The sequence below is a fragment of the Macaca nemestrina genome, chromosome 4 (assembly GCF_043159975.1).
Source record: "Macaca nemestrina isolate mMacNem1 chromosome 4, mMacNem.hap1, whole genome shotgun sequence".
Lineage (NCBI taxonomy): Eukaryota > Metazoa > Chordata > Mammalia > Primates > Cercopithecidae > Macaca > Macaca nemestrina.
In genome coordinates this window covers 178,743,680-178,765,482 of record NC_092128.1, presented here as the reverse complement: position 1 = coordinate 178,765,482, position 21,803 = coordinate 178,743,680, and the positions used below count along the sequence as shown (strand labels likewise).

Below are 21,803 nucleotides of genomic sequence, written 5' to 3'. Positions count from 1 at the left end.
AGTCAACATGTGGTATATTGGAGTGAGGTAGTTGAGGAGAGCAGGCTCTGGAAAATAAGGTGAATATATGGAGGGGAAATGGAGGAGGGTGAAGGGAAGGGTTCCTTTGCAATCTTTCAAAGTTTACTTGTTTCTTGAAGCCGTTATCAGTTTATCATTTATAAAAAAGGGAGAACTGTAATAGGACTGAAAATGGGCTGTGTGGGGAGGATGCTAGTTTCCTCTTCAGAATGCATGGAGTCACCAGTAGTCCCAGCTACTTGGGAAGCTTAGGTGGAATGATTGCTTGGGCCTAGGGTTCAAGTCCAGCCTGGGCAACATAGAGAGACCCTGTCTCTAAAAAACACCAGGGAAACTGGTGTTTGAATCTTGGATCAAGCTGAAGGTAGTCTGAAAAGCAAGGAATGGGCCTGGCGCGGTGGCTCACGCCTGTAATCCCAGCACTTTGGGAGGCCGAGGCGGGCGGATCACGAGGTCAGGAGATCGAGACCATCCTGGCTAACACGGTGAAACCCCATCTCTACTAGAAATACAAAAAATTAGCCGGGCGTGGTGGCGGGTGCCTGTAGTCCCAGCTGCTCGGGAGGCTGAGGCAGGAGAATGGCGTGAACCTGGGAGGCGGAGCTTGCAGTGAGCCGAGATTGTGCCACTGCACTCCAGCCTGGGAGACAAAGTGAGACTCCTTCTCAAAAAAAAAAAAAAAAAAAAAAAAAAAAAAAAAAAAAAGAAAAGAAAAAGAAAAGCAAGGAATGTTCTAGAACATCAAGTCTAAGGGAGTGGAAAGTAAAAATGAAATCCAAGTTGAGGTGAAGACAGAGTCTTATCACTGACTCATCAGTGACTGTGGGCAAGGAGGAGGATAGGATGGTGCAGGGAGAGCTATAGGATAGCATTTCTGGACTCCCTGAAAAATGCTGAGGTTTTCCAGTTCTCTAGCTGCAGAAATTAGTCCTCTGGGATATAATGGGGATGAATTGCTGACTTTCAGTGCACAAACTCATTTCTATTAGAAAGGAATGGCAACTTTTATGTAATCCTTCTGAGTGGCCATTTTGTAGGCATAGGATGGTTCAACTCATGGGTAATGCAGGCTTTCGATATTTGCTTTAGGAAATGGCCATAAAGGAGGAGAGTCTTGTAAGGCCTCTCATGCCCATTTCTGGAGCTCACAGTCTGGTTTGGTGTGGAAACACCTAAGTATGCTCTTTTCACAGCTTCTTAACAAACAACTCTTAGTAGCTCCAACCTCTTGTGGAAATTAAGCTTAACACTGAATAAGTTAAGCAAGTGAGCTGTAACCATAGTCATCAGACCATTTTTCCTGGGTAATTTCTATAAATTAATCTGATTATTTTGTAGACTGACTTCATAAGAAATGAGGAGCTGGAATACAGGTCCACATTATTCCTGATGTGTAATATAATTGAGATTAAAGATTAAATTTTAGTCTTAGTAAACATTGAAGATGTAGTTAGACACCATAAAACCAGTTGTGTTTAATGATTCCCAGCATTTTCTTCTGTCTCTCAGTATGTATGTGAGAGGGAACTGTGAGTTAAAAATAAATAAAACCTCACTTGTCACATGACAGCTAACAGCATCCATCCATTTCCAGAATGGCAACTTTTGACTCTCGATTTTAATAATTCATGAAAGAGGAGAGGTGTGGTTCCTTCAAAAGCAGGTGAAATGGACCCTTATCAGCCCATTAATTCACTTTCCTGCTGTGACTCACAGATTGATGGCAACAATGAAACTTCTGTAGTTTCATAAAGTATAGTTTGATGTTTACATAATCATGTGGGTTGTTTTTAACCTTTTTTGTTGGAATTTTGTGGAACGAATAATGCACATAGCAAATAAAAGTTAACTTACAAGTTTATCTGGTTGATCAATGTATAAAGATAAACTACACACATACATAGATTTAACTCTACAAAATGGACATATTTAGGTAAAAATAGCCAGCTATTACTAGTTTCATAAGGTACTAATTAAAACACATACGTGCAAACATATTGCATTTCTACTTATCAAAAAAAATAATGGAACGTAGTGCAATTATAGTAAGATAGATTGCAAATAATAACTTTTATAATAAAACACTAAACAAACTAATTTGTAGAGTACTCAAGGACAGTCATTTTTCTTCTGTATGCAGGTAGTGTGTTTTGTTCTATGAAGGAATTTGGGGTATGGGTTGCTATGGACCAAATTGTGTTCTTTAGAATTCCTGTGTTGAAGCTGTGATTTCCTGTGTTTGAATGTAGGGCTTTTAGGAGGTTAAGGTTTAATGGGTCATAAGGGTGGGGTCCTACTCTGATAGAATTGGTGACCTTCTAAGAAGAGAAAGAATATTACTCAGCCACAAAAAGGAATGAATTAGTGGCATTCGCTGTGACCTGGGTGAGATTATAGACTAAAAGTGAAGTAACTCAGGAGTAGAAAACCAAACATCATATGTTCTCACTCATAAGTGGGAGCTGACCTATGAGGATGCAGAAGCGTAAGAATGACACAATGGACCTTGGAGACTCAAGGGGAAAGGGTGGGAAGGGGGTGAGGGATAAGACTACAAACTGAGTGCAGTGTATACCGCTTGGGTGATGGGTGCATCATAATCTCGCAAATCACCACTGAAGAATGTATGTAACTTACTACCACCTGTTCCCTAATAACCTATGGGAAAAAAATAATAGCTTTTTGTTCCTGTTGCACCACTGTTCACTCTCGCCAATGAACAAGTCGGTCAAGAAACTGTGCCACAGCCATGGCTTTTAAAGATCCCAGAAAAACAACCATGGAGCTGGAGGTGGTGATTTGCTGAATTCGAATCACACTAATGAGCCGCCACATAAAATCTCCAGAGAAATGTGTGCTGACTTGATCAGAGGAGCAAAGGAAAAGAATCCTGAAGTGAAAGGACCAGTTAGAATGCCTACCAAGACTTTGAGAAGTAGTACAAGAAAACTCCTTGAGGTGAAGGAGAAAACATCTAAGACATGGGATCGTTTCCAGATGAGAATCCACAAGCCACCCGTTGACTCGCACAGCCCTTCTGAGATTGTTGAGTGGATGACTTCCAGCAGTATTGAGCGAGAGCTTGAGGTTGAAACCACCATTGCAGATTCTTAAGTATTTTAATAAATTGGTTACCAGTTTAAAAAAGAAAAGAAGAAAAAGATACACCAGAGATCTCCGTCTGTGTGGGCAGGCCCTGAGGAAAGGTTGCCTGAGGACATGGTGAGGACTTGCCATTTACAACCCAGAAAGAGAGCCATTACCAGGAACCTGCTCTTAGACTTCTGACCTCCAGAACTGTGAGAAGATAAATATCTGATGTTTAAGCGATTGAGTCTGTGGTATTTGCTATGGCAGCTGGAGCAGACTAAGACAGGGATAAGGAGGAGGTAGTTGAAGTCAGAAGGCCATCCTAGGGGCTGTTGCATCTGAGCAAGCAAAATCTGTAAATAGATTTTCCTTTATGAGTAACGAGGAGGAGTTGTATGGAGCTGAGGGGATGTGGGAAGCAGCTTTGTGCTGGGAGCACACATGCAAAGGCTAGTGAGTTTGGGGACCTACAGGCAGTCCAATATTGCTACAAATGAAAACGCAGTGGAGGCTGGGCCTTGGAAAACCTTGTATGCACCCATGGAATATGAATCAGCTTCTGCCATGGTCCTGATAGCTTCCATTTATGGGTCTACCAGAAGGCTACGTCAGTCTTTGTTAAGCTGTGAATTCTGAGGCAGAGAGTGAGTGACAGAGAGGCTGAGTGATAACTGAGGTTCCAGTCACCCCCACATCCATCTCTCAGGCCCAGAGGTCTCCACAAGTTGATGGTGTAAGCAACAGGGAGTTGGTGAAGGGTAAATATTCCTAGGGTGCAGGTAAAAGGCAGTGAAGGAACTGCAGTCCCATTCCTAATTCTACACTGAAGAGGATGTGATGGGGACAGAGAGCAGAGGACAGGCTCGGGTGACTTTAGGTGATCTGTTCAGCAAGAGGTGGACAGGACTTGCATCGTGTGGGAGGGATCATTTAAGGGAAGGAGTCCGGGATAACTCCCAAGTCTCTGCCTGGTTTCACCTGTGGGGAGGAAGCAAAGAATCTGGTCTGAAGTAGTGACATTTTTGATCTTGGTGGACATCTGGAAGGCAATTCAGCCTAGGACTTGCAGAGGTCTGGGCCAGACAGATGGGCTTGAGAGCAACCCTGCTTCATTTCCCACTGCTCCTAAGTTTTAGCTTAGTTTCTGCTAGGTTCTACAGATGGATGATAGGATCACAGCAGGAACTAACTCTCCATCTTGTCCACTCAAGGTCACAGGAATCTGCATTTAGGTTTCCCTTAAGGCAAAATTGGTGGTGTCATGTGAGAGGAGTTGGGGTGGCAAGAAGGGAATGTTCAGTGACTTAAATACTTAGGAACACATCAGCCAAAAATTGTGTGGTGTGGTAGGAATTTAAATTGTGCTTGTGCAGCTTGCCATGCTGGTCTGAACTTTCAGCAGAGTACCTTGGATTGAAAAATAACACATGTTGTAGGCAAGACACTTTCATGGACTTGGAAGGAATGACTATGCTTTCTACATATTTAAAGAATTAGAATTTAGGCCAGGAGCCGGTGGCTCATGCCTGTAATCCCAGCACTTTGGGAGGCTGAGGTACGCAGAACACGAGGTCAGGAGATTGAGACCATCCTGGCCAACATGGTGAAACCTCGTCTCTACTAAAAATACAAACATTAGCCAGGCATGGTGGTGCATGCCTGTAATCCCAGCTACTCGGGAACCTGAGGCATGAGAATCGCTTGAACCCAGGAGGTGGAGATTGCAGTGAGCTGAGATCGCACCACTGCACTATCTAGGCTGGCAGCAGAGCAAGACGCAGTCTCAAAAAAGAATTAGAATTTAATGCCCACTTATAGCATTATAATTTATTATATACATAGTGTCACTAAGACTAACAGGAGCCCCTATCCTCAGGACCTTAGGTAGAGCACAAATGGGCGCACCCCAAATCAGAACAAACTCGTGGAGGGGCTGGGCCTCCAAAATTGTCATTGCTGCAGCCTATCATGAAGCAGTTGGGTTTCAGGGGCAGTGATGAGTTCCCAAATTGGATAAAGAGAGCTATGAACATTGACTGGCAATACTTTGGAGGCCTAGGATGACTATTCAGCTGGCTAGGACAGGAGCAGACCCTGTGAGATGTGTGGAAAAGGATCCTTGAGAAGATGGTGCTATGGTTGGGCTGTGTCCCCACCCAAATCTTGTCTTGAATTTTAATACCCACAATTCCCACACATTGTGGGAAGAACCTAGTGGGAGGTGATTGTGTTATGGGGGCCGATCTTTCCTGTGCTGTTCTCATGACAGTGAGTGAGTCTTACAAGATCTGATGGTTTTAAAAACGGGAGTTTCTCTGCACAAGCTCTCTCTTTGCCTGCTGCCATTCGTGTAAGATGTGTCTTGCTCCTCTTTGCCTTCCATCATGATTGTGAGGCTTCCCCAGCCACATGGGACTGTGAGTCCAATTAAACCTCTTTCTTTTGTAAATTGCCCAGTTTCAGGTATGTCTTCATCAGCAGTGTGACAATGGACTAACACAGATGGGATGAGGGAGAGGGAGCTGGAGGTTTAGAAACACTGCTATGGATGGAGGTCTGAGCAGGGAGGAGGATGGATGGAAAACAGTCCTGTCCAGAGGAGGGCGACAGGGAGTTGTGGTTCCTGAGGAGTGGCAGGGAGTCAGGGAGGATGCTGGTTCCGCTGTGGAAAGCAACAGAGCAAGGAAAGGAGATCCGACCCCGTCATGAACGAGGCTGGACACTCCTAGCCAGTGTACCCAGGAGGAGAGAGGTGAGAGGAAGCCTGGGGGAAATAACCTGAATATTTGAGGGATGAGCCTAAGAAAAGATACATGAGGTGAGGTTTTTAAAGGTGAAGAAAGACCACAGAGATTATGGGCCTGGGATGGCAAAGGCAGCAGTACATGTTTGCTTTCTCCTTGGGCAGAAATAGAAGGAAAAAAATCTCATGAATCCTAGAATCTTATGCATTTGCTAATTAAAGGCAAAAAATGGCCTCTGGGAAGGGAACTCTGAGACGCACAGATTGCAAGTGAGACGATGGTGAGGAACTATTAGTATTTAGGGGCTCTCTGAAACTTCGAGAGATAAATTGGGTTTGTTCAGGTATGGAAGACAGGAATTTAAAGGTCCAGGGACAAGTGGAATCCATCCAGCCATTTTTGTACAGGAGGAGGAAGAAAAAAGAAGTAGGGTCACAAAAATAAATAAGTAGGAGTTCAGAAAGTTAAGGAGGCTGGGTGCAGTGGCTCATGCCTGCAACCCCAGCACTTTGGAGGGTCAAGACGGGAGGATTGCTTGAGGTCAGGAGTTCAAGACCAGACTGGGAAACATAACAAGACCCCATCTCTATTTTAAAAAAAAAATAAAGTGAAAGAAAAGGTCACAATACAGGGAAAAGTGAGCTAAGAATCTCGGCATTAGAGTGCCCTTGATGTGGTCCTGATTCGGCTATTTCCATCTGTGTTCCCTGAGCCTAACCTCAGCACTGGCCTCTCCAAACCTCTTTTCAGTCCTCTCATTTTGAAAATAGGGCCCATTACACATTCTCTGAAAGCTTGTTGAGTGATTTAACCACATAGTCTAGGGGAGGCACTCATCAAACATTAGGCCTCTCTTTTTGATTTTTATTCTGTAGTGGTATCTATCTAGAGGTTGGTGAAGACAGTGTTGTGGAAGAAAAGTGGGAAGGATGAAATACACGGAAATAGGACATACACGTAGAGGGGAGTCCTTGATGGTCATCTGGCTTGATAGGGAAAGTTAGAGAGCTCTCCTGAACTACAGTTACAGAGCTTGGGGTTATAACACACACAGCTCCAGAGAAAACACTTTGCTTACCATATTTCCTCTTCTGCTGGGGCTCTGGCATCTTCATTGGTCAAAAGGCAGCAAGGATTCGCAAAGCCTATTCCGAATTTATCCAGGTCTTTGCATGAACGGCTTCCTTCTCCCACCTTCCCTTGTGAGGTCCAGCTATTAATTACACTAAGTGACAAAGATTCTCCTTGCTGCATGACGGACACAAGGATGAATCTTTGTTACTGATTGCAAATAACAGAACGAGTGGTGGCCAAGAGTCAGGCTGGGAAAACACGCTTCAAGTCACGCAATGGGCATATGGCACTTTCTTCTGAATTGACACAAGAGGCTGCAGAGAAACAGAGTGGGTATTATTTTGTTAAGTTCCTCCTATGAAAATAGAGCCTCCGTCCTTTTTTTTGCTGGTTCAGTTCTGGCACTGGAACAAACTGTCTCTTTACATTAGTTCAGTTCTGCAGAGAAACGCTCATTTAGAAGGAAATCATTGGAAAATCCAGGCAAGAATCCATTTTTTAAAGTCACAACTGAATGATTGCTTTCTTATTGTGCTACATGGGGCTGGAAAAATCATTCCTTTTTGTACATATTTTTCTTTTTTAGCTTTGTGTTTTCATTCTGCTTAAGACACACATATGTGCCAAAAATGAAAACATTTTCAAAGGGCAAGTTTCAAGGACTCCTAAAAATAGGACCGGTTGCCAAATATACATTTTCCCAATATGTAAATGGCTGAAAAGGAGCACAATGAAAAGCATATGCTATTCAAATTTTCTTCAGAAAAACAAGAGCCGGAGGAGCTAACTGAATCTCTCTAAACTAGTGGCTTCCATGTAAATTTTATCTTTAAGTCTTTAGACATCATTCTTTGCATATTTTACATCTATCTTTTAATCAAGACTGAAACAAGCTACTAAGTATAATGTTATTTTCCAAATGGGAAAAAGTCATTTCATCACATCAGCCTGTAACTTGACAAGAACCTTGCAAATAAGCATTAAGGCCAAAAAAGGTATAAAACACTGAGAACATCTAGGCCACTTGTGGCTGCTTCCCAGATCTAGGGGCAAATCCATGAGTTGAAAAGTAAAGGCACATTAGTTCGGGTAAGAAGTCTTATTTCTTGGCTTCTGTGGCCTGCAATCAGGAATTACCTGAAATTCTTTCTGGAAACAAAAAGGCAGAGCATATATACATTAATTAAAATCAAAGAAGTCAATGGTGGAAGGGGTTTGCTTAGCATTCTGTGGCTGTCACCCAGTATGAATGGATGTTCTCTATTCTTAAGCCTGTGCCTTGTAATTTAGGAAAATTATCATTCTTTGTGAAAAATCCCATTGGTGAGCTAATCTCTCAAATGCCTTCTTTTATTTTCTGAAAAAAAAGTTTTTTGATCAATGAGTCAACATGTTTAATGATTATAAGTTGTCTTGTCAAAGGTTTACAGACCTGCATGGCTGTATCCTTCTTGGGTGGGCTTGTGTGGGGCTGGAGTCCCCCTGAATTCCCTGGAGACCTCCTTTTCCTTCAGCAGGCTATGGAGGCAGTGCTTGGCTAGGAAGTATGGCTGACAGTCTACACTTTTATCCTTGGAATTATCTTGCTTTCCCAGCCCTGGTTAAAATTTTTCTTTCATATCTTAATATTTCCTTGATAGACCATGGGGGAGGGAAAAAAAACTCAGAAAAGGTTTCACCCTTGCTGTTAAAAAGTTGTGGCCTTTGCTCACATTTGCCGGAGAAAGTGGCTTATGCCACCAATTAACATGAATTATTAACTCATAGATTAATGATTTATTAGAAACCTAAATCTGGCACTGCCAGATCCAAATGATTTAAACAAAAACAAAGAAAACAACATAACTCTGATTATAACAATTTGTAGACAATGCTTGGAATAAGCAATGGCGTTTTGGCTTTCCATAGGATTTCTTATTTTCCCTCTAATACCACACTGACTGAAGAGTCAAGCAAATTCATTAATTAATAATACCTATAATGACTCATGCAGATGTTGGTTTTAATTTTTTTTTATTTAACAAAGATTCATTGATATGGTTTGTCTGTGTCCCCACCCACATCTCATCTTGAATTGTAGTTCCCATAATCCCCACATGTCATGCATGGGAGGGACCTGGTGGGAGGTAATTGACTCATGGGGGTGGTTATCCCCATGCTGCTGTTCTTGTAATAGTGAGTGAGTTCTCGTGAGATCTGATGATTTTATAAGGGGCTTTTCCCCCTTTTGCTCTGCACTTCTCTTTGCTACTGCCATTTAAAAAAGGACATGCGTGCTTCCCTTTCCACCATGATTGTAAGTTTCCCGAGGCCTCCCCAGCCCTGCGGAACTGTGAGTCAAATAAACCTCTTTCCTTTCTAAATTACCTAGTCTCTGGTATGTCCTTATAGTAGTGTGAGAAGGGACTGATCCATTCATATACCTCTTTCTTTGTGTCAACTTCTATTTGAAACATTTGCACGTTAATTTATTTAATTAGTGTTCCTAACGACCCTCTGACTTAGACATTTATTGTCATCTACATGTTACAGGGCAAGGAGAAACCATGCCAGAGTCACACAGATAGATGGTGACAGGCTGTGTGACCTCGCCAGGGCTGCCCAGACAAAGTAGCACAGACTAGGTGCTTTAAACAATGGAAATTTATTCTCTGACAGCTCTGGAGGCCAGAAGTCCAAGATCAAGGGGTCAGCAGGAGTGGTTCCTTCTGAGGCTGTGAGGTAGGATCTGTTCCTGACTCTCCCCCAGCTTCTGGGAGTTGCTGCAATCTTTCACATTCCTTGGCTTTTAGACACATCACCCCAATCTCTGTCTTTATCTTCACAGGGCAGTCTCCTAGTGTGCTTGTTGTTTATGTGTCCAAATTCCTTTTTTTTAATATAAGAACATCAGTTATATTGCATTAGGGCCCACCCTAATCACCTTATTTTTATTTGATTACCCTCTGTAAAGACCCTATCTCCAAATAATGTCATATTCTGAGGTCCTAGGGATTAGGACTTCAACATGTGGGTTTTGGAGGTTCAGAACACATTCAACCCATAACACTGGTAGAGCCAGGATTGAAACCCATGATGTCTTGGGTCTGTGCTCTTAACCACCATGCTATGCTGCCTCCCATTGTTTGGTCTTTTTTAAAATAGATAAAGCTCATTAGGGCAAGTTCGATTTAGAGTATCTTATTGATCCCTATACAAGACTTGTCCTCAGGGTAGGTGCTCTTGTGGACAATGTTTCCTTGAGCCCAGGAAGGGATGTGCTTAAATTTAGAGAGATCAGATTGGTTTGCAGCTAGAAGGTCTCTAAATTCTCTTCAAGCTCTGAGCTCAGAATTTGAAATCAAAAAGCTCTTTTAGTTCCTCCTGTCTGACTCCCTAGCACCTTTTCTTAAATCTGCATTTTAAAGGGATTGGAACAGGGAGAAGCCTTATTACTTCCTTTTTTTCTTCCAAATTCCTGTTCTTGGAGCCATGATTGTGTTACATGGCACCTCTGCTACCTTACAAATCTACTTGACTCATCATATCTTAAAATGGAAAAGGGAAACCTAAAGGTCTGATTCTTTGGACTCATAGCTTGATAAGGAAGCAAAACTTGAAAATCCTTGTTCCTTAATGGGGAAGGAAAAAGAAAAAAAAAAAAAAGAAAGAAAACAGAGTAGACAAAGGAAAATCAGAAAAAGTAAGAGCAGAGAAAATAACTTGGCAAATAGAAGTAAAAATAGGATTTGGGATTTGAGAAATTGTGCTTTGTTTCATGAAATGCCAATTTGCAAAGGAGAAGGGTGATGGCTGACATTCCAATGATGAAACCTAGGGTGGAGCTTTACACAGTACCACGTCTTATCACTTCATCCACCCCACCACCGAGCTCACTCTGACAGCTGTCTGGGAGATTCGCTGGAAAGATTAGATTCTCAAAAACATATGCTGCATTTGGCTCCCCACCTCCATATTTTTAGGGTTTTCTCTTTCCTTATTGTTTCTTTCTTTGTGTGTGAAGACTTACTGGCATTTAAGTGCAGTTTATATGTCAGATTACTTCCTTATTTTTATTTTCCTTTGAAGCAAAGAATGTCATTAAAAATCATGCAGGAGGGTGACAAGCAGATTATAGAAATTTGTTCCTATTTTCTTGAACATATTGTCCACCTTTTTCAGTACGTTTACAAATTTGCTCTGTTCTGAAGGCAGAAGTGATAGAGTCAATTCTAAGTTGACTATAAAAGAGAACAGGGGACATACAGAGGTCACTTCAGAGGGTAGGATTGAATACAGAGAGAGATCAGGGCTTGACTGGGGCCACATTGTCCTGCTGCATTTCTAAGGAGGGTCATCAAATCTATTTAGAAATGTCTGACTCTTGCCTTGAAAAGACTGGTCCAGAAATTTGATCCGGCTCTTACTTCTCTCACCCTCTTAGGGGCTGCTCCTCTTTGGAAGCTCCCATAAATGTTAATTCATACAGAATCCAGCAGATTAATAGACTGCAAAAACTGCCACAACTCTTCACTTTCCCCTGTATCCATGTTCCTTGTAATGTGACTTTGCAACTCTTCCTTCAAGAGGTGGAGTCTATTTCCTCTACCTTTGAATCTGTTACTGGCCTGTGACTTGCATTGGCCAATAGAATTCAGCAGAAGTCACGGTGTGCCCTTTCTGGGCCTAGCGTGAGAACTCAAGAGGTCTTACATGTGGCTATTCTTTCTTAGAACCCTGCCCAGATATCTTATGAATAAGACAAGACAGAGTAGCTTGCTGGGGATGAGCAGACACATAAAGCAAAGGTAAGATGTTCTAGCTGAGGCCACCCCAAACGAGCCAATCCTTAGCTGACTCCTCAACTAAGCAAAGATGTAGGAATGAGCCCAGGCAAAATCATGGTACCCATCCAAATGAGCCCAGATCAAGTTGCTGACTGAATCATGAGCTAGGCAAATGGTAGTTGCCTTAAGCCACTAAGTTTTAGTGGCTTAAGTTCTAGGTTTGTTATGCAGGAATAGCTAACTGATGTACTAGCTTGGAAATTTGATTAAGTTTTGTGTTTTATGTTCTTTCTTGTTGCTAATGTTCTTTGGAGAGCCTCAACAAATGTTTATTTATACAGAAAACCTAGCACTGTTGGTAATCCCCTCTCCTGCTCATGGTACAATGATCATTGCTAGTGGAGAATATTATAAGTTGGTCCTTGAGTTCACCTTTGGGCTTTCCTCTTCATAGTGGGAGATGTAAGATAAAATATTTGATCCTTTATTTTGGATGCAGTGCCCTGGCATACCCCTTGACCGTTGGACTCCTAAACATTTTATTGATGTAGCAAGCCTCTGAATCTTCATAGGCTTTTATCTCTCATCCTCTGGAACATATGTGTCTGACTTGTACTAGTCAATTCTTGCTCATTTGGCCTGCACTACAGAATGATGTCATCTGTAGTGCATATCCATGTGACGTTCTATGGAACGCCCAGATGTAGGGATGTCCAGATCTCCACAGACTATAATATGACCAATGGTGAAAGAGGTAACATAGTCCTTGGGGCAAAACTGTAAAGAAATATTTTTTATTCTTTCTATTTCATTGCAAATAGCTTCTGATCTTCTTTTTTGATGGAATTAGAAAGGAGTGGCTTCACCAAATCAATGGCTGTGTAGAATGTACCTGAGACATTATTCATCTCTCCAACAAAGATATCATGTCAGGAATTGAAGGAAAAAATGGCTGCTGCTTAGTTGAGTTTGAGTGGTCTACCATCGTCCTCCGGGATCCAGACAGTTTCTGCAGGGGACTTCCCATGGAATGTGATGATCTGGTGGGTTTTCTGGGTGTCTTCTGTCATATCTCCTCTCCAGCTTGTTCCCTGCAGTTGCTCCCAGCGACTCTGGCATCGGAACCTCACTAAGTTCAGACAGCACTTTTCTCATGCTTTGAGGTTCCATCCTAATAGCCAATTTATGCAGTCTTCTGGGGTCCCTGCTAAAGTAGGTTAAATACCATGCAAGGTCAATTTTCTGTGCCAAAGTCCGGTTCCTGGTTAGAAGAGACTGGGACCTGGCACTTAGATGCAAGGCAGCAGCTAGCGTGAGGCAAGCAAGGGGCCCATGGTGCAAAATTTAAGGAGGTGTTGAAGTGTTCACTCTCAGGTCCATGCATGTTCAGGGAGTATATGAGTCCTGACATTTTGTCCCCTAGATGCCTCCCTCACCTCACCTCACCTCATCCCCAGCTCTGCTCGGGTAGAGGAATCTGTGTTGATGCCATTAAAATCTTGAATCCCTGGGTCCTCCTGAACCCTCTAAGTTGCAAAAGGAGCCCACACCTCCTGGGAAGAGCCAGAACTTCCTTCTAGCCTGGCGATAGTACAGAGACCTCTCCTCTGCAAGGTAATGAGAATCGTCTCCTTAGTCTGTGCTTACCCCACCCCTTTTGGCCCTTAGACCTATCACTATGGTTATAGCACAGCATGCCCCAGTGGATGCTGTGCTGGGCCCCAAATTGAAGGTAAAGCACTGTAAAACCCAGGTAGCATGAACCAGCAGGGCTTGGAGAGTATGCATAGGTTGGATCCCAAGGGTGCTGTACCACGGGGCTCAGCACTGAGATTGGCTAAAGGGAGTTGATTGATTTGGGAGTACTCTATGGAGACCCAACTCCCTGGAAGGACCCTCTGGGGACTGTGCAGTCTAGCTAGCAGGGGGATCTGGGCTTCTTATTACTCTCCCACTCCTTCCTGTGCCAGATTGCTCCAGAAAGCTGATTGGCAAGTGGACTGGGAAGAGGATCCATGAAGCTAGGAGTTTTGATTCCTTGGACATGGAGATTGCACAATCTATAATTAAGGCTTTAATCAAATGCGCTCACCCCTCCCTGGTGCTTGCTCTACTCTCTAAGATTAATAACCTGTGTACTTCCCTAAAAACAGTTGACACACTTACACGTATTGTCTGTATTTACTTGCTCATTCACTGATTCTTCCTTCATGTTTTGGCTCACTGAATTCCAAACTGTCCTTACTCAGGTTCTGTTTTTGGTCAAAAACCCCAGTAGGCTCACACCTGTAATCCCAGCACTTTGGGAGGCCGAGATGGGTGGATCGCTTGAGCCCAGGAGTTCAAGACCAGCCTGGGCAACATAGTGAAACCCCATCTCTAGAAAAAATACAAAAATTAGCCAGGCGTGGTGGTGTGCATCTGTAGCCCAGGTACTCGGGAGGCTGAGGTGGAGGATCACTTGATCCCGGGAGGCAGAGGTTTCAGTGAGCCAAATTCGCACCACTGCACTCCAGCCTGGATGACAGAGCGAGACCCTGTTTCAAAAAGCCAAACCAAAACAAAAACAATAACGACAAACAAAACCCCAGTGGAAACGTTCAGTCCTTATGTCATGACATAAACACCTTATTCTCATAACAATTGTCACTGGAATTCCTTGTAGGAAGGAATTTGTCTCGCTTAGTATGGTTGGCGGAATAATGCTCCCTCCTGCCTTCTGAAAAGATGTCTACATCCTAATCCTAGAATCGGTTTTATGTTACATAGGAAGGGGGGAATTAAAGTGGCAGATGGAAGTCGTCATAGGGGCCCTCATAAGTGGAAGAAGAAGGTCAGTGTTAGAGAGACACAGGTGAAGATGCCCCGCTGCCGGCACTGCAGATGGAAGAAGAGACCACAAGCCAAGGAATGCAGGTAGCCTTTAGAAGCTAGAAGAGGCAAGGAAATAGGGACTCCCCTAAAGCCTCCTGAAAGGAATGCAGCCCTGATGACAATATGATTTTAGCCCAGCGAGACCCATTTCAGACTTCTGGTTCTGAAACCATACTACAATAAATTTGTATTGTTTTAAGTAACTAACTTTGTGGTAATTTGGTGCAGCAGCCATAAGAAACTTTTACACTTAGGAAAGCACAGAGACACAGCTTAGGCCAGAATATCAGGAAGTCTGGTAAAGGTGTGCAGCCAAGAAGGAGAAGCTTTTGTCTGGGGAGAAGGAGGGAGGAGGAAAGGTAGGGAGGGTAGTGTTAGCCAAGCATGGTGTTAGATGAAAGGCTGGAGCCACAGCTGGCTATCTCTGAGTCTTTTTTTTTTTTTTTTTTTTTGAGACGGAGGCTTACTCTGTCACCCAGGCTGGAGTGCAGTGGCGCATTCTCGGCTCACTGCAAGCTCTGCCTCCGGGGTTCAAGCCATTCTCCGGCCTCAGCCCCCTGAGTAGCTGTGACTACGTGCATGCCACCATGCTCGGCTAATTTTTGTATTTTTAGTAGAGACAGGGTTTCACTGTGTTGGCCAGTTTGGTCTTGAAGTCCTGACCTCAGGTGAGCCACCTGCCTCAGCTTCCAAAGTGCTGGGATAACAGGTGTGAGCCACCATGCCCGGCCTCTCTGAGTCTTAATTGCTGTCCCGATGAATGTCTTTGTTGACCACTCCCTTCTGTACTCACTCCTTGGTTTCTGTCATGCCTTACCTGCAGTAGGGGATATCACATCAGAACTTAGCCAAGCAAAACATTCAGAGTCCACTGGCACATCCAGGGGTCTTCTAGGATCTTCCCCAATCTTATCAGAACGACTCACCTCTGTGTACCCAAAGAGCCCTTAGTCATTGCCCTTCAGAGCTGAAAGCTGACTGCGGAGGTGAAACCACACGCAGGAGAAGGACAGGAAAACCACAGCTGCTGCCAACTGGGGGAGACAGTCTTCTTCACCCCAAACCATCCTCTGTCTGAAACCTGGGATGATTTAATTGAGCTGTGTTGCGGGTTGAATGATTCCCTGTCAGATTCACACATTGGAAGGCCTAATTCCTAGTACCTCAAGATGTGACCTTATTTGGAAATAGGATATTTACTAGAGGTCGTCAAGTTAAAAGTGTGTCGTTAGGGTGAGCCCTAACCTAGTGATTGGTGACCTCACTAAAAGGTAAAAGGGGACATTTGGACACAGAGACAGACATGCACAGAGGGAAGATGGTGTGAAAACACAGGGAGAGGATGGCATCTACAAGCCCAGGACAGAGGCCTGGAACAGAGCCTTCCCACACAGCCTCAGAAGGAGCCAACCCTGCCGACACCTGGATCTCAGACTTCCAGCCTCCGGGACGGTGAGAAATGAATGTCTGTGGTTCGGGCCGCCCAGTCTGTGGTCCTTTGTTGTGGTGGCTGTAGCAGATGCACACAAGTTGGAAACCTCTACAATTTGCATTCACTTCCATAAACAGGTGCTCGTTCCTAGGACAGCTGGGGGTTTCCACTCTCAAACACTGAAGAAGGTGAGCCTTCTCCACTTCCTTTCTGCTTGTGGTTGAGGTTTAGTACCGAGGAGCCCACCTTTACTGTTTTTTGTTACAACGCCAAGGCCAAGGGGAAACCGTGAAAACGCAGAAGCCCCACCTGGAGAAGAGGGTCAGTGAAGAGTGATCTATTACAACATCGACTTTCTGAGAAGAGCAATTAAAGGCCCATAATCCCATTTTCTCCAAAGACAAATAATGATTATAGGGCCCCAACTTCTGGAAAGTACGATGCTTCTGCGAATGTCCACGAAGATAAACAAAGTTAAAGACCAGGTTATAAATGGGGCCCGTGCAGGAGACCATGGTCAGTGACACAGGCTGTGTCTGCTGCTCTAACTTGATTCCTCAGCTCTGCCCTCCCCACTGTTTCTGTTTCTTATATTCCCAGCATCGCTCTGCCTCAAATGCTCTGGAAGGCAGAAGTTTGGAAAGGAAAGGAAGAGATTTTTCTTCCCTTTGTTTCTGATACGTTTCAGAAAGCTGTATCTTAATGAAAACATGTTGACAAAATGCATTCTTAAGCATTTAAAAGTGATGATTTTTTTTTTTATTCCTTGGAGAAATGGCTTCATTTATTTACCAGAGTCCTTTATTGATGCCTGATACTGACATGACCTAGGAAGCTTGGCCTTCAGATGACTTAACAGTGCTGCCATCTCACCTTTACCCTTGTTTAGGGAGAGTTATTCTGTGCAGGGTGTCACAGGGAAGACTGCATTCGTGAAAGTCCCTAATTTACCTCCTGTTGTTTACTTTCCTTAGGTAAATCCACTGCGGATGAGTTTGTAGATGAATAACTGTCCTGGGAAATAATTACAAATGCTTTATTTGGAGGTTAAATATGTCTTCACAGAAGGTTTTTTAGACCTCCTGGATACAATAGTAGGGACCCTGAGATGGTGCAGAAAAATGAGAGTGTGAGGTCAAAGTGCATGCATTTGAGACAGTGGAAATCAAAATCACCGTCCTCTGGTAGATTTATGGGGACAAGGATACTAGACCGAGTGTCTTAGGGGCTCAGGACAGGACAAATTACACTGCATAGCAATGGTCCCAGGAAAAGTAGGGGAAACTCTGAAGGGAAGGGACCAGGCACCCAGTGCCAGGAGCCATATCAGACATTTCCAAAACAAGGGGTTTAGGCTCACCTGTGCAGATGAGGTCTGATAAAGAGATCTGATGTATTCCTAGTTCCTAAGAATGTGGAAGCCAGTTTACTCTTACATGTTTAAAATGATAAAGTAGATATTTCTCATGATGCGGCATTTGGTAATGGACAAGAGGTAAGGGTGCCTCTGCACACCCCGATGCTGACTCCATGCAGGAGTGCTCACAGGGATGATGGATGAAGCTGTGATTGATGGCCCAGGCTGGAGTTCTCCCTGACATGCTCTGGGGCCAGCTACTTGTAGAAAAAGTGCTAACGAAGGACTTGGAACCAACCCAAATGTCCACCGATGATAGACTAGATAAAGAAAATGTGGCACATATACACATGGAATACTATGCAGCCATAAAAAAGGATGAGTTCATGTCCTTTGCAGGGATGTGGATGAAGCTGGAAACGCTCATTCTCAGCAAACAAAACCAAACACCACATATTCTTACTCATAAGTGGGAATTGAATGATGAGAACACATGGACACAGGGAGGGGAACATCACACACTGGGGCGTGTTGGGGGTGGGGAGGCTAGGGGAGGGATACCATTAGGAGAAATTCCTAATGTAGGTGATGGGTTGATGGGTGCAGCAAACCACCATGGCACTTGTATACCTATGTAACAAAGTGCATGTTCTGCACATGTACCCCCAGAACTTAAAGTATAATAAAAAATGAAAAAGAGAAAGTGCCAACCTGGAACTCAGGAGGTTCAAAACTTCTTTCCCTGGGCTATTTATTCAGTCACAAGAAAGTCTGGGAAAGTCACTGAACCTCTGTGTCTCATTTCATTTGTCTGTAAAAAAGGATAATAATGCTTATTTCACTTGTCTCTCAGGATAAATATGAACATCAAACTTTGAAATGGTTTAAAGGTGAGAAGGAAGAAAGGAAGAAGGAAATGAGGGAGGGAGGGAAGGGGAGAAAGATGAGTAAGAAAGGAAGGGGAAAAGGGAAAGAAAGAAGGGAGAGAGGAAGGAGAATAGTCACTTGAAATTCACCTTGCTCTGTGTTGAGATTCTGAATTAATTACGTGAAAGTTGGGTGTTGGTGCTCTGGGGGAATAGAGGTTGTACCTCTCAAATTCTGTTGCTTGGATACGTAAGCTAGAAAAACGTTGAGTAGTGCAGTCACTGAACTTATATCCTGTATGAAAAATTCCAGTTCCAATCTCTGGCAATTTAATTGCTTGATGTGTCTTAACTTTTGTTCTTGCTATTGTTGGCTGCAGTCATCCTTAAACTATCAGAATTCTCTTTAAAACTGCAGAACTGTGCAATATACTTTAACCACCGGGCCCTAAACCACAAAACCCATCACAAAGTCTGGCAGAGCAGCTCAGCGTAAGAGGATGTCTTTGAAAGACTAAGATGAATATTAAATTAATCAACCAATGCTCTAGGGGGAAATGGCCACTAATTTCAAATTTTTCATCTCTGGGAAATCAATTATTATTATGTTTATTGATGTTGTATTTGTCACTATTTTCAGCCATTTCCCCTGATGACATGGGTTAAAATAAGAACATTGTTGTAAAAGAGATTAGACATGTTCAATTCTGTTTCTAGACTTTCCACCTCTCAGCTTCATGGGGTTTGGGAGAGAAATCGAGGCCATGGGGCAGAGGCTGAGCTGGCTTTTTTTGTTGTTGTTCCTTTCTAGAATTGCCTTTGCCTCAATAAGATTTTTAACATTTAGCTAAACACCAGCTAATGTTTATCATTTGCTGGCTGGATTTTGGAGACGAACGTATATAAAAACATTCCCTTTCCAATCAGGTTATTTGAGGGTTGGAATTTGTTTCCTCATTCCGCAGAAGATTCTGGGACCCCTGTCCCTCGGTGTATGGGGTAGAACTCCCCCTTGTCAGCTGCACAGAGAGGGACATCTTGCTGATGTGTTTAACCCCCAAAATGGAATGGCCCTGACTCACGGGAACCAGTTAACGCCAGCCTGTGCACGTTGTTCCAAAACCTAATTGCCTATTCCCTATGGAATTGCTCTTGTCCTTTTCAAAGCCCTCGGTAATTTGGAGTCCCCATAGCAGTGATCAAGACAGGTTTGTCAGCACAATGACAATATGCAGATCATTCTCCCATTTGGTTGTGTATATATTTGCATTTGCAAATATGCAAAACTACTGTCATATATATGGGCTTGTGTACAGCAATAGAGAAATGATTCTAGGATCACAGTACATGTTCCATCATATTCTATGAAGTTAGAGAAATATGTAGCAAATCTTATACACACACACACACACACACACACACACACACACACACACACGTCTCTTCTAATATGCCAGGCACTATACAGATTCTGAGAAGCATTCTGGGAAAATACAAAAGCAAATTGACTATACAAACTCTACCTTTAATGAACACAGTCTAGTGAGTACATTATATTATTAAATCTTAGGTTTATACATACACATATGTTAATGTACCCCAAATAGAAATATAATGATAATTTCTGAATGAAGCTCTTAGATAACAAATGCATTTATAAACCTTTATTGGCTTTAGATATTTAAAAATAATACCTGCATGCTGTAACACATTTTAAGAATACAGACACTTATAAAACAATTACAAAATAAACATAGAATCCCTATTTTCCCTTAATCTCACTCCTGAGATGGCTATGGGTTATAACTGTTTGATGTGTGTTCTTCCTAAATTTTGGTTTGCCTGTAAAACATAAAACAAGGAATATATGTGGTAGATATATTTGTATGCCATCATCTCATTCTTTTTTTTTCTTTTCTTTTTTTTTTTGAGATGGAGATTTGCTCTGTCGCCCAGGCTGGAGTGCAGTGGCACGATCTCAGCTCACTGCAATCTCCACCTCCCGGGTTCAAGAGATTCTCCTGCCTCAGCCTCCCAAGTAGCTGGGACTGCAGGCACATGCCACCACACCAGGCTATTTTTTTTTTGTATTTTTAGTAGAGACGGGGTTTCACCAGATTAGCCAGGATGGTCTCAATCTCCTGACCTCGTGATCCGCCCACCTTGGTCTCCCAAAGTGCTGGGATTACAGGCATGAGCTACCGCGCCCGGCTGCTATCATCTCATCCTTTCAAATGACTTCCTATTATTCCATATGATGGATAACCTCCTATTATCTCATGTCATGGATGTACTAGACTTTACTTAACAATTCCTTACTGGTGGGCACTTAGGTTACTGTCAGTTTGTGTGTGTTTTGCACTACATTTTAAATGGATTCTGAATAAGGGAGAACTTGTTATAGCAGGAATACTAGCAATGTCAGTGATAGATAAGCAATGTTCAATACTTGACCATTGAAGCTTTTGATCAAGAAGCAATATGATCTAGGGTGTATATTAGAATAATGCAAGGTGAGAGCTAAATTGGAATGTGACTGTAAGCAGAGAAGACCAGCAGGCTCTTTCTACAATCATCTAGATGTGAGATGCTGAAGATTTGAATAGGGGCTATGGTAGTGAGAAAGGAGATAAAAGATTCTGGAATTACCGTTCATATTCCATTAACTGGGAGAAATTGGTAGTGAAGAAGATGATATTAATTCCTAATTGGAACTAAATCGAAGCTACCGTCAGCTTGTGATTTTCTAATGGCGGGACACAGAAGAGGGCTGGGACATGCTTCTGGTTAGTGGATGAATGCTGATCATTCACTTTGGAAATGGGTCCAGTCTTGGGAGTATATATGACTTGGGGTGGAGGCAGGAGGCTGAGAAAGGGAGGCCAAACAGAGTTCTGATCTGTCTTCCCTGCTTACATCAAAGGCAGCTCTTCTGCTTTCAGGGTTCTTGCTTCTCCACCTGAGAGTTGGCCAACAAATGCTCTCAGCTGAAGAGGTAAAGGGGCCCCAACTCACTGCTCAGCCTCAACCATGTTTAATTCAGCCTCAAGTAATCAAAATGTGACCGTTTTGGGGAAATAGAACTGGCAGAAGATAGTGGCTGATTAGATATAGGAATAAAGAAGAGTTAAAGACGACTATGAGATTTCAAACCTGAATGAATGGGATAATATGGTAACATTAATTGAAAGAACTTGGCAAAGAGATCAAAATTTTTTTCTTTTTAGTGGAATCAGGAGAGAAATGAATGTATTTAAATTTTTAAAATGCAAGATGGAGAAGATACAATTAGAAACTGAAAATTTTGTCCTGGAACTCTATAGAGAATTCAGTCGGAGTCATCATCACGTGGCTAAGGTTTGGCCCTATGAAAGATGGAATTTCCCTTGGAAAAGCTGTCAAGAAAGTCAGGGAAAGCACCGTGGTGAAGAGCAGCATTTGATGATGGGAAGAACAGAGAGTGGTCTTAGAAAGAGTTATCCTAGAAGCCAGAAGAGGAGGGCGCAATTTCAGAAGAAAACTGTGGTCCACGTCATCAAATACCATGCAGGGCCTGAGGGGACACATGTCAAGAAGGAG

The 21,803-nt window shown here is 43.0% G+C and overlaps 1 protein-coding gene and 1 pseudogene across 19 annotated transcripts in view; both read left to right on the top strand.

Moving 5' to 3' along the window:
• The window catches only part of LOC105472675 (RUNX family transcription factor 1), a 1,100,727-nt gene that overhangs the window by 166,701 nt on the left and 912,223 nt on the right, over nt 1-21,803 (top strand). The window contains exons 1-4 of one of the 19 annotated variants that reach the window (XM_071095672.1): nt 9,531-9,650; nt 11,642-11,716; nt 12,546-12,738; nt 14,465-14,611. The exons of 13 other annotated variants lie outside the window; for them this stretch is intronic. The gene's annotated coding sequence lies outside the window, so the exon portion shown is untranslated. Of the gene's footprint in view, nt 1-9,530; nt 9,651-11,641; nt 11,717-12,516; nt 12,739-14,464; nt 14,612-21,803 lie in introns of those variants that run through there. 5 more of the 19 variants (XM_071095675.1, XM_071095674.1, XM_071095676.1 and 2 more) reach the window with 5 other exon arrangements.
• LOC105472670 (small ribosomal subunit protein uS10-like) lies at nt 2,696-3,135 on the top strand (annotated as a pseudogene).